An 11675-nucleotide genomic window follows, 5' to 3' on the forward strand; every position below is an offset into this window, starting at 1 on the left:
GTTGGCGCAGGATAGAGCAGGGTTTAGGGCTGTTGTGCATAGGGTCGCCATGAGTAGGAAACGACTCAAGGGCACATAACAACAACAACAACATATGATTATGTATTTCTATAAGAAGAATTTGATTTTAGGTATGTTAAATATATTTTTTATTTTCATACAAAGTAAAAAAGATTATTCTCAAAACTTTTCTGGAAAAAGCTATATTAAATGGGGTTAATTTTCAGAAATCAAAATATATGTATTAAAACAACAGAAATACTAATTTTAAACTGAATGGTGGAAAGCAAAATTTAATAATCTATATTGCAAGTAGGACACATCTGCTTGAAAAATAGAAATAGTTTTCAAAACACTACTTATTACACACCGCCTAACAAATGCATAATGAAATTAAGATGGCATGGCTAAAATAAGTTTTATATTTTACTAATACAAGAAATGAACCTAAGTGCAAAGATACATATAGTCCTATGAGTAAAAAAAATTTATCAATACAGATAAAAAATTTTTCCCCTGGATTTTTAAGGAAAAAAGTTAGGAAACTAGAGAGAAGTTCAGAACTTCCTAGACATTGAAGAGAATATCAAGAATGTTCAGTGCTGCTCATTTAATTATTTCCTGAAAGCTAGCAGAGAATGTCAAAGATGGTACAGGGCTGGAAAGGGCTTCATTCTGTTATACATAGGATTGAACCAATATGAGGTGAACCAACCTGACAGCACTTAAGTACAAGTACACCTTCAAGTCCAAAAGTACTCAAGGCCCTGGCTTAGTGGATGACTGAGTCAGAGACTATCCTAGAAAGCAGTGATTTCAACGGGTGACACTTGCAGCAGGAAGTCAACATAACTAGTAAGTCAGCTTAAAGAATTAGACTATGACTATGGTATCATATGGGGTTAGGTTTCAAATGTTGTACATAGTGCTACTAGGAGTAGAAGCTGACTTAATGGCACCCAGCAACAAGAGTTTTAAGACTTTAGAGCTATCTGCTGTCCTGGCCTTGGCTCTCAAAACAGAGTAGATAATTATATAGCTGTCCTTAGAATAGGAGTCTCTGGATAGTACAAATTAATTCAACATACTCAGCTGCTATTCAAGGTTAAGGTCTGGATCCACCTACAGATACCTAAGAACAAGGCCTGGCAATCTGCAGGTGAAAATAAGCCACAGAAAACAGTAAGTGCACAGTTTTAATTGACACACACAAAGTCTCCTGAATTAGAACTGAAGACAACTGTCTTTTGCTCGTTTGTTTTCAAAATTGATAATCATAACCATTAACTGAGACTACACATGCCTAATAAGAAAAACACCACAAAATTAAATAAGGAATAAGGACTCCTTGAGAGGTAGCTGATTTGAAGATTGGGGTCAAAGTACAATACAATGCTGTAACAACTAGTTGTAAAAATAAGAAAGGAGTCGAAAAAAAAGCGCACCACAAAATTAAATAAAGAATAGGGACTCCTTGAGTGCTAAGTGATTTGAGGGTTGGGGTCAAAGTACAATACAACACCACAACAAGTAGTTGGAAAAAAGAAGGAGAAGTGGGGACAGAGTATAAGGACAGAAGGCAGCTCAAATGAATTCATACTGGCCTGTACTAGTGACAAAGTAAACCTCAACTGTAGTTTCTCATAAATGTAACAAATCAAATAGTTTTAAAGGACCAAATTATTAGTGAAACATAAACTTACTGACAAAGGAAAAAGGGAAAAAGAAGAAACAAATTTAGTGAACTCAGTAGAAGGTTCTGAATCCTCTCAAGAAATGCCTTATTGTTGACTGGATTCAGGTAAGATGAAATCTTTGACAATTTCAAACTTTTGTCCATTTATCAAGACGATGGCATAGTCCAGTGGTGAGGATTATTGTCTTCTTGATGCTGAGATGCAATCCATGTGAAAGGCTGTATCTACTTTTTGATCCTCTGAATTGTATCAAGTTCCCCCTACTTTCAGTAAGCAAGGTTGTGTCTGTCATCTATATAGCATAGGTTGCTGATGAATCTTCCTCCAAGGCTGATGCCATATTCTTCCTCATAGAGTCTAGCTTCTCGAATTATTTTCTCAGCAAAGAGATTGAACAGAATGGGTAAAAAGAAACAATGTTGGCACTTAAAAACAAGAGACATTAAATAGATTTCCCACAGTTCAATCTAGGAAGTTACTAATTTTTACTTAATAATTTAATTTAAAAAATATAATTCAACATATAGAGTAAGTTTTATTCCATTTCATCTCCTCCAAAGAAGCATGCTTTCAAACTTATAAAGGGGGGGGGGGGAAGAATAAAAAAGCCCTTATACCCATTTATGACAAAATGGGATTATTCTCCAAGTCTTTTGCCATGAAATCATCACAGCATCTCCATGAATATTTTTCAAAAAAGTGTTTGTTATTGTACCCATAAATCCCCAAAATTCGTGTGCACATTTTAATTTTCAAATTCAAATAAAACGAAATCTCCTTTTAAAATATGGTAAAAGCTCTAGCTGCCATCTTGCGTCACCTCATGTACAGCCTATCTCAGCTGGTCTGCCAAAAGACCCCGAGTGTCAGCCCTAGTCACCCGCGTGGCCCCATTTCCTCTCTGACAAGATTCAAGAAACAGTCATGAATCAAGAGAAACTTGCTAAACTGCAGGCACAAGTGTACACTGGTGGAAAAGGAACTGGACGCAGAAAGAAGATAGTTCATAGAACAGCTATAGCAGATGACAAAAAACTTCAGTTCTCCTTAAAGAAATTAGGGGTAAGCCAGACCTCTGGTATTGAAGAGGTGAGTATGTTTACAAATCAAGGAACGGTGATCCACTTTTCCAAAAGTTCAGGCGTCTCTGGCAATGAACACTTTCACCATTACCAGCCACGCTGAGACAAAGCAGGTGACAGAAATGTTACTCAGCATCTTAAACCAGCTTGGAGCAGATAGCCTGAGTAGATTAAGAAGACTGGCTGAAGCCCTGCCCAATCTGTGGATCGAAAAGCACCACCTGCTACTGGGGAAGATGATGATGATGATGAAGTTCCAGATCTTGTGAAGAATTTTAATGACACTGCAGAGAATGAGACCAACGGATTTGAGTCAACTTTTGAAGAAGATAAAATGTGACGAAGTTACTTTGAGATGCTATTTTATATTATGACTTCTTTTTAAATTGTTTTGTTTATGGATCTGATAAAATCTAGATCTCTCATATTTTAAAGCCCAACAAGCCTTTTGGACATTGAAACTCTTAATAGTTTCTGCTATAATTCATTCATCATAGCTAAATAAGCTGAAGCAGTCTTTGAAACAAAGGTTAATAAAAAACAAGAAAAAATTTAAAAAGCATGGCAAACATCGGTACTCAAACATTGATACTCATTTGCATAAATACCAAGGTAAAACTTTATGCTTTACAGCATAGTTTCTCAACATTGGCACTACCATGTTTTGGGACATGCTGTATGTTCTCTTGTGCCGTTTAGAATGTATGTAGCATCCCTAGTCAGCACTCCATTGGCCATCATTCCTTCAATAAAGCAACAAAAAAATATTTCTCGTTTTCACTAAATTTCCCCTGGAGCTCATGGCTTTAGTGAAAGGTAGTAAAATTTCCACTTGTTAGACATAATGAAGAAAAATATATTTACTGTTTCCTGAATAACTCATCCACTTCTTGAAGCAGAAGGTGATTTTTCAATAGGTTTTTGTTTGACTGCAGAATTCTGACTTTGATTTTCTGACTCCAGCTCTTTGCAAATTTCAAGGGGCTCTAGGAGAAGAAATGAGGCATCAGGATTGGAGGTCGACTCATCAACAATTTGCATTATGCACATGATACAACCTTTCTTGCTAAAACTGAGGGGGACCTGAAGCACCTGATGCAGGTCAAGGACTGCAGACTTCAATATGGATTGAAGCTCAATGTCAAGAAAATAAAGATTCTCACCACTGGGCCGATTGGTAGCATCATGACAGTTGATGAAGAGATTGAGATTGTTGACAGCTTCAGTTTGCTTGGCTTTACAATCAACACTCTTGGCACTAGTAGTCAGAAAATCAAAACACGAATTCCCTTGGAAAAGTCTGGTGTCAGGACCTCTCCAGAGCACTGAAGAGCAAACGAGGTCAGTCTACAGACTAAGGTGAGACTGATGCAAGTCATGGTCTTCACAATTACTTGCTACACACCAGAAAGCTGGAAAATAACTGGAATAATGGGAGAATTAATGTCTTTGAGCTGTGGTGTTGGAAAAGAGAACTGAATATACCACTGACTGCCAGGAGAACAAACAGATTGGTTCTAGAGAGAAGAAAACCAGGCTGCTGCTTGGAAGGAAGGATTCTGAAGCTTCACTGACACACCTTGTGTATGTTGCAAGGAGGGACTAGCCCTGAAGAGGAACATCTTAGATGGGAGGGTGGAGAGATAGCACAAGGGAAGAAAACTCTTGAAAAGATGGATTGACTCTGATTGGAGTAATGGGAGTAGGTGTTTCAAAGATGATAAGATTGGCTAGGGATACAACAGGTTTAAGAACTGTTGTACACAGGATCACTATAGGTTGCAAGTGACTCAATGGAACATAACAACAACAGCTACGAACAATAACACTCTGTACACAAAGAGTCCTCGTGAATCACAATCAACTCATTAGCAATTAAAATCTAAAACAAGAAAGGAAAATTTGTTTGCAGATAATACTAAGTTCTGGATTAAAACAAACACATATATGCATAGGTCTTATTCCCCTAAACCGCAGTTAATAAATTTTCCTTTATATATTTCAAAAGGAAAGGGAGCTCTGGTGGCCTAGTGGCAAGGAGCTACGCAACAACCCCAAAGGCATGGGGTTTGAGAGGCTACCAGCTGCTCCACAGGAGTAAGATGGGCAAAATCCTCCTGTGTGATTAAATGCCTCTGAAAACCCGCCGGAGGGTCTGCTATGGGTTGGTTCTGACTTTACAGCGCACTACAAACAAAAACCAAAACATTTTAAAAGGAAATGAAGTAAGGTAAATTAGTTATTTGCCATCAAGTTACTTAGGACTTACAGCGACTCTATGTACAACCCGATCCATCTTGAGCCAACTTCAATGTCTCTGACACACCTACCCCCATTACCACAGTCACCAAGTCAAGGTCTTCTCCTCTTGAGCTGTCCCCCTCTGCCCTTCCTAGCATGATGTCCTTCTCCAAGGACTGGTTCCACTTGGCAACAGGCTCAGAGAATGTGAGATGAAGCTTCAAAATTCTTGCCTCAAAGGGGTAAAGAGCGGCTTCATTGTCTCCAGGACAGACCTGTTTGTTCTCTTAGCAGTCCATAGTATATTCAATATTCTTCACTACCAAGATTCAAAGGCATCAATTATTCTTCTATCACCCTTAGTTATTGTCCAGTTCTCTGATGCACAGCAAGTAATTTCCAAGAACTTGGCTTGGATCAGGAGCACCTTAGTCTCTAGATTGGCATCATGGTCTTTTTGTGCTGTGGAAAGGTCTCTGACAGCAGATTTTCCCGATGTCATTAGTATGGATTTCCTGGCAGCTGGTGTTAGGAATGTTAACTGTGGAGCCAAGGAAGACGAATTGGTTAACAATCTCTTTTCCATCTATCATGGTGCTGCCAATTGGCCCAGTGGTGAGAATCTTTGTTTTCTTGATGTTGACCTTCAATCCACAAAGTCTGCAGTCCTTGAACTTCTGCAGTAAATTATTCAGTCCTATTAATTTTCAGCAAACAAGGTTATATCATCTGCATGACACTTGTTGTTGATGAATCTTCCTCCAATCGTGATGAGCTCAGACTCTTAGATGATTCGTTCCACATACAGATTGAAAAGGTATGGATACGGGATACATCCCTAGTGTACAACTCTCCAGATTTACAACCACAGTGTTTCCTTACTCTGAGGACTGTCTGGAGATCCAAGTACAGGTTTCACATAAGCACAATCCAGTGTTCTGAGATTCCCATTATTCTTAAAGTTTGCTGCAGCTTGTTTTGATCCACACAGTCAAATAAATACCTTTGCATAGTCAAGAGACATTACTCTTGCTGATCCCTATTGCCACAACCTCTTCTATAATCAGCCTGCACATCTGGCAGTTCTCTGTTGATGTGCTGTTCCAGTGCTTTTTGGATCACTTCCAGTAAGATTTGGCTTACATGTGATAGTAATGACATTTTTCGATAATTTCAACACTGTGAGGTCACCTTTTTGTAGAATGGGAATAAATATGGACCTGTTGCAGTCAGCTAGCCAGGAGGCTATCCTCAAGATTTCTTGGCACAATTTGGTGAGCATATGCAGGACAGCATCTGTTTGTTGAAATATTTTAACTGATATATCCTCAATTCCTGGGGCCTCGTTTTTTGTCAATACCTTCAGAGCAGCTTGAACTTCCTCCTTCATCACCTTAGGCTCTTAGCCATGTTTCATGAAATTCTGTGTCAGCCAGTTCCTTTTGGTAGAGTGACTTGGTGTACTCCTTCCACCTTCTTTTAATGCTTCCTGGGTCATTCAACATTCTACCTTCAGCATCTTTTAAGTATTCCAAATTTAGGTTGGAATTTGTTCTTCAGTTTCTTCAGCTTAAGAAATGCTGAGCAAGTTAATCCCTTTTAACTTTCCAATTCTAGCTCTTTACATTTTTCATTATAATACATTGCTTTGTCTTCACACATTGCCCTTTGTAATCTTTTGTTGAGCTCCTTAACATCTTTATTTCTTTCTTTTGTTTTGGTTTCTCAAGGTCTAGTACAATATTAAGAGTCTCTTCTGATATCCATCTTGCAACTTCCTCCACTGCCTTTATAAAAACCTTTTGCATTCTCCATGGATGATATTTTTATAAAGCCTACACAGCTCATCTCGTCTTTGCTTGCTAGTATTCAAGGCTTCAAACCTTTTCCTGAGATATTCTTTAAATGCAGTAGTGATAGACTCAAGTAACTTTGGTTCTAGTGGATTTGATTTTATATTCTTTAGCTTCTGTTTGAACTTGAACACGTGTAGTTGATGATCTGTTCCACAATCAGCATATGGGCTAATTTTCTCAGCAGATACTGAGGTTCTCCAATAACTTTTTTCCCACAGAAATAATTAATCTGATTCCTGAGTAGGTCATCAGATAAAGTCCCTCTGTATAATTGTCATGTAAGTTTCTTATAAAAGTTACTTGCCGTGTATAAATCAGATTGTTCAGAATTCTTCAGTCGGTTTCCAGCTTCATTTTTCTCACCAATTTCATGTTTCATCCTTCTTCCCAACTTTTGCATTCAAGTCACCTATTATTAACTATGTATCTTGGTTGCATATTTGATCGATTTCCAAATCAACAGCTGGTAGAAGATATCTATTTCCTCCTCTTTGGCTCTGGTTGTAGATGCATAAATGTGAATGATAGTGGTATTAACATGTCTTTGTGTATGGATCTAGAAATGGTCTTAACCATGAATATGATCCTATTTTTTCCTCACCTTTTCATTTCCCATATAGTAGATCATTTGATTGACTGATTCAAAATATCATATGCCAATACATTTCATCTTGTCAATGCTTGTTATTGTTGTTGTTGCTATGTGCCACTGAGTCGCTTGTGACTCTTAGTGACCCTATGTACAAGGGCCCTGAAACCTGCTCGATCCTGTGACATTAACCCAGACAATGTATCAACCCCTCACTTTCTCCATCCCTCCACCCTTCCAAGCATGATGTCCCTGTCCAAGGATTGAAACATGCCTGAAGTATGTTAGACAAAGTCTCAAGATTCTTGTTTCCAAGGAGCAGGCTGTCTTCACCCTATCTAGGACAAATTCAACACTCTTCTCCAGGACCACAGCTAAAAGGCATCAATTCTTTTTCTATCATACCTAAACACTGTCTAGCTTTCTGATGCATAGCAAGCAGTGCCAAGACTATGACCTGGATCAGGCACTCCTAAGTCTCCAGGCTGTCAACTTTGCTACTGCAGAGGTCCCTAACAGCCTACTTTCCTAGTGCAATTCATCTCCTGATTTCCTGGCTGCTGATACAACAAGTGTTGCTTGTGGAGCCAAGCAAACCAAAGCTGTTCGTCTCAATCTCTTTACCATTCATCGTGATGCTGCCAATTGGCCCAGTGGTGAGCTTCAGTTCATATTGAAAGCTGCAGCCCTTGACCTTTTGCAGAAAGTGCTTCTGGTAGTACTCAGTTTCAGCAAGCAAGGTTCTGTCATCTGCATAACACAGGTTATTGATGAATTTTCCTCCAATTCTGATGCCAAATTCCTCCTAATACAGCCCAACCTCCTGGACGATCTGTTCTGCATATAGATTGAAAAGGTATGGAGACAGAATACATCCCCGGTGTACACCATTCTCAATTTTAAACCATGCAGTGTCTCCTTGCTCTATTCTGATGGCTGCCTCCTGGTCTAAGTATAGGTTTTGCATAAGCACAATCAAATGTTCTGGGATTCCCATTCTTCTCAAAATCAGCCAGTCTGTTGTGATCCACACAGTCAAACACCTCTGCATAATCAATGAAACACAGATATACATTCATCTTGTACTTTCTGCTTTTAGCCAAGATCCATCTAACATTATAATATCCCTAGTACCATGGCCTCTTCTAAACCCAGCCTGCACATCTGGCAGCTGTTTGCTGACATGATTCTCCAGTCATTTTTGGATAATTTTCAACAGAACCTTGCTTGCATGTGATATTAATGATATTATTCAATAATTTGCGCACTCTGTCGGGTCACCTTTCTTTAAAATGACAACAAATACAGAGTTCTTCCACTCAGCTGGGCAGGCAGTTATCCTCAACATTTCTTGGCACAACTTAGTGAGTGAAACCAGGGCAGCGCCTGTTTGTTGAAATATGTCAACTGGAATGCCATCAATTCCTGGAACCTCATTTTCCCCCAATTCTTTCAGAGCAATGTGAATTTCTTCCTTCATTACCACAGGCTCTTGCTCATACGTTTTATCATGTAAATCTTCTGTGTCAGCCAATTCCTTCTGGTACAACTGCAAACTCCCTTCCATCTTCTTTTAATCTTTTCATATTCTACCCAAAGAATGCTTAAGTACTACAATTCATGGCTTGAATTTCTTTTTCAATTCTTTTAGCTTAAAAAATTTAGAGCAAGTTTGGCCCTTTTCATTTTCCGACTCCAGATTTCTGCATATTTCATAATAATACTTTATACATTATACTAAATTATAATACTTTGGTTTGTCTTCCTGAGCTGCCCTTTGAAATATCCTGTAGCTGCTTAATTTCTTCCCTTTGCTTTGGCTTCTCGCTGTTCTAGTACAATATTCAGGATCTCATCTGACATCCATCTTGGTCTTTTCTTCCACCTCTGCCTTTGTAATGACCTTTTGCATTCTTAATGGATGATATTCTTGATATCCTCCCATAGCTCATTTGGTCTTTGCTCATTGGTGTTCAAGGCCTCAAACCTATTCCTGAGATGGCTTTGAAATCAGAGTGGGATAGACTTGAGGTTAAATTTTGGTTCCTGTGGATTCAATTTTCTTCAACTTCATCCTGAGCTTGCCTTATGAGTAGTTAGTGGTCTGTTCCACTATCAGTACTTGGCCTAGGTGATACTGACCTTCTCCAACAATGTTTTCCACAGATGTAATATATTTGATTCCTATGCATACCATCAGGTGAAATGCATATTTATAACCTGTGTTTGTATTTCTTATAAAAGTATTTGCAATGAATAAATCATTGAATGTGCAGAATTCTATCCTTCTACCTCCAGCTTCATTTCTTTCACCAAATCCATATTTTCTAACTACTAATCCTATTTTTCTGTTCTTTTGCATTCCAGTCACCCATTATTATTATTAATGCATCTTAATTGCACGTTTAATTGATTTCTGACTACAAAAGTTGGAAAAAATCTTCTATTTCTTCCTCTTTGGCTCTGTCAGTGAATATATGTAAATGATGGTGATATTCATTGGGCCTCCTTGTATGCATATAGATATTATCCTGTCACTCACCACACTATTTCAAGATGGATCTAGAAATGACTTTTTTAATTATGAAAGCAACCACGTTTTTTCTCACCTTTTCATCCTCGACATAGTAGACCATATGATCATCTGATTCAATATGTCCCCATGCCAAACCATCTCATTTCGCCAGTACCTAGTCTGTCAATATTTTTGTGTTCCATTTCTCTCTTAACAGTGCCCAATTTTCTTACATTCATTTTTCTCACATTTCATGTTCCAATCACTAGTGTCTGTTTACAACTGTTCCTCGTTTGTGTTTCCATAAAAGAGATCTCAGCCTCAGTTGCCATGTCTCCTAGTCTAAGTGTGCTCTATTGTACATAGGGTTTTCAAAAGCCTTTTGTTTTGGAAGTGGATGGCCAATCCTTCTTCCTAGTCTGTCTTTTATTTTTGTTTAGAATAGTATCTGACAGACAAGCATTTTACAGAAAGGAACAGATGAAAGACATTTACCCAATTATAGAAATGACTGCTTGATTCAGTGTTGCTACCAGTCCTTGGCATGTGTTTCTCTACTCCACCGGCATCCCTTTCCACATCTGCCTACATCATTCAACACCTCTCTCCCCTCATCCAGCCCTTGATATAACGGTTTAAATCTCAAGCCATCAGGATTTCTATGATACTGAACACCTTATGCTGCTGCTAGTTTCTTACGCTATGGACAGTATCTCTTGAATTAAAAGTCTCTAAGTACAAATACCAGTTAAAAGTATCTGGGAAGGCTTCCTATCTCAGATGATTTTGAGGAAAAGACCTTTGCCTTGAACTTCTGCTCCAGGACTGATTTCTTATGGCTTAGTAGCTTTACTCTTCCATTTGCAGCAATGTGCTGACACAAGAGGATAGTTTCCGAGGAGAGAATGAGGTGTCCTCTAGATGTGATGTGTAAGTGTTGTTTTCTTGGCCCAAGGGCCAAAGGCTTTTTGGCCCAAAACGATTTTAACTCTTTGGCCCAAACGATTTTAACTCTCAGTCCCAGCAGCGGACATGTGCAATTGGTTGCTTTGCTGTCAATATTGTGTGCTCCATTTCTTAACAATCTCTAATTGTCCTACATTCATATTTCTGATATTCTAATCATTAGAGCTTGTTTGCAACTGTTCCTCCTTTGTGATTATAGATATCAAGGCTCAGCCTCTGGTGCCAGATCTGATCTTATTAGTCTAATCTAAGTATGCTCTGTTGTGCATAGGATTTTTGAAGACCTGTTATTCAGAAAGTGGACGGACAATCCTTCTCCTTAGTTTGTCTTAATTTGAGTACTCAGTTTAAAGTATTATTTTATAGACAAGCATTTTACCCAAAATAGCTGATGAGAGTATGCAGGTAACAGATCAGGTGTTTCTCCTGGGAACCCACTCCTTTGGTGCATATGTTGTGTACCCACCCTTACTCTGACAGCATCCAGCCCAATTCCCTCTCCTTGCCCATCCAGCATATCCTATTCCCTACCCCAACCAACTCTTGTTTGATGGCTTAGACCTCCAGCTAAATATCCAGAATTTTAAAAACTATGAATAGAATCTTACATAAGTTACTTCAGTTTCCTGATTACCATGCCATGCTATCCTGGTCATCGACAGTAAAAAAAGAAATTACAATGAACAAAATACCACATAATGTCCTAGTCTCTTTAATAATGAATTTACT

The 11675-nt window shown here is 38.5% G+C and overlaps 1 protein-coding gene and 1 pseudogene across 1 annotated transcript in view; one reads left to right on the forward strand and one right to left on the reverse strand.

Moving 5' to 3' along the window:
* Positions 1-11675, reverse strand: part of SPATA5 (spermatogenesis associated 5) — a 334732-nt gene that overhangs the window by 174865 nt on the left and 148192 nt on the right. The window lies entirely within an intron of this gene.
* LOC102852831 lies at positions 2622-3119 on the forward strand (annotated as a pseudogene).

The sequence above is a fragment of the Elephantulus edwardii genome, unplaced genomic scaffold (genome assembly GCF_000299155.1).
Source record: "Elephantulus edwardii isolate Elephantulus edwardi_28Jun2011 unplaced genomic scaffold, EleEdw1.0 scaffold00012, whole genome shotgun sequence".
NCBI lineage: Eukaryota > Metazoa > Chordata > Mammalia > Macroscelidea > Macroscelididae > Elephantulus > Elephantulus edwardii.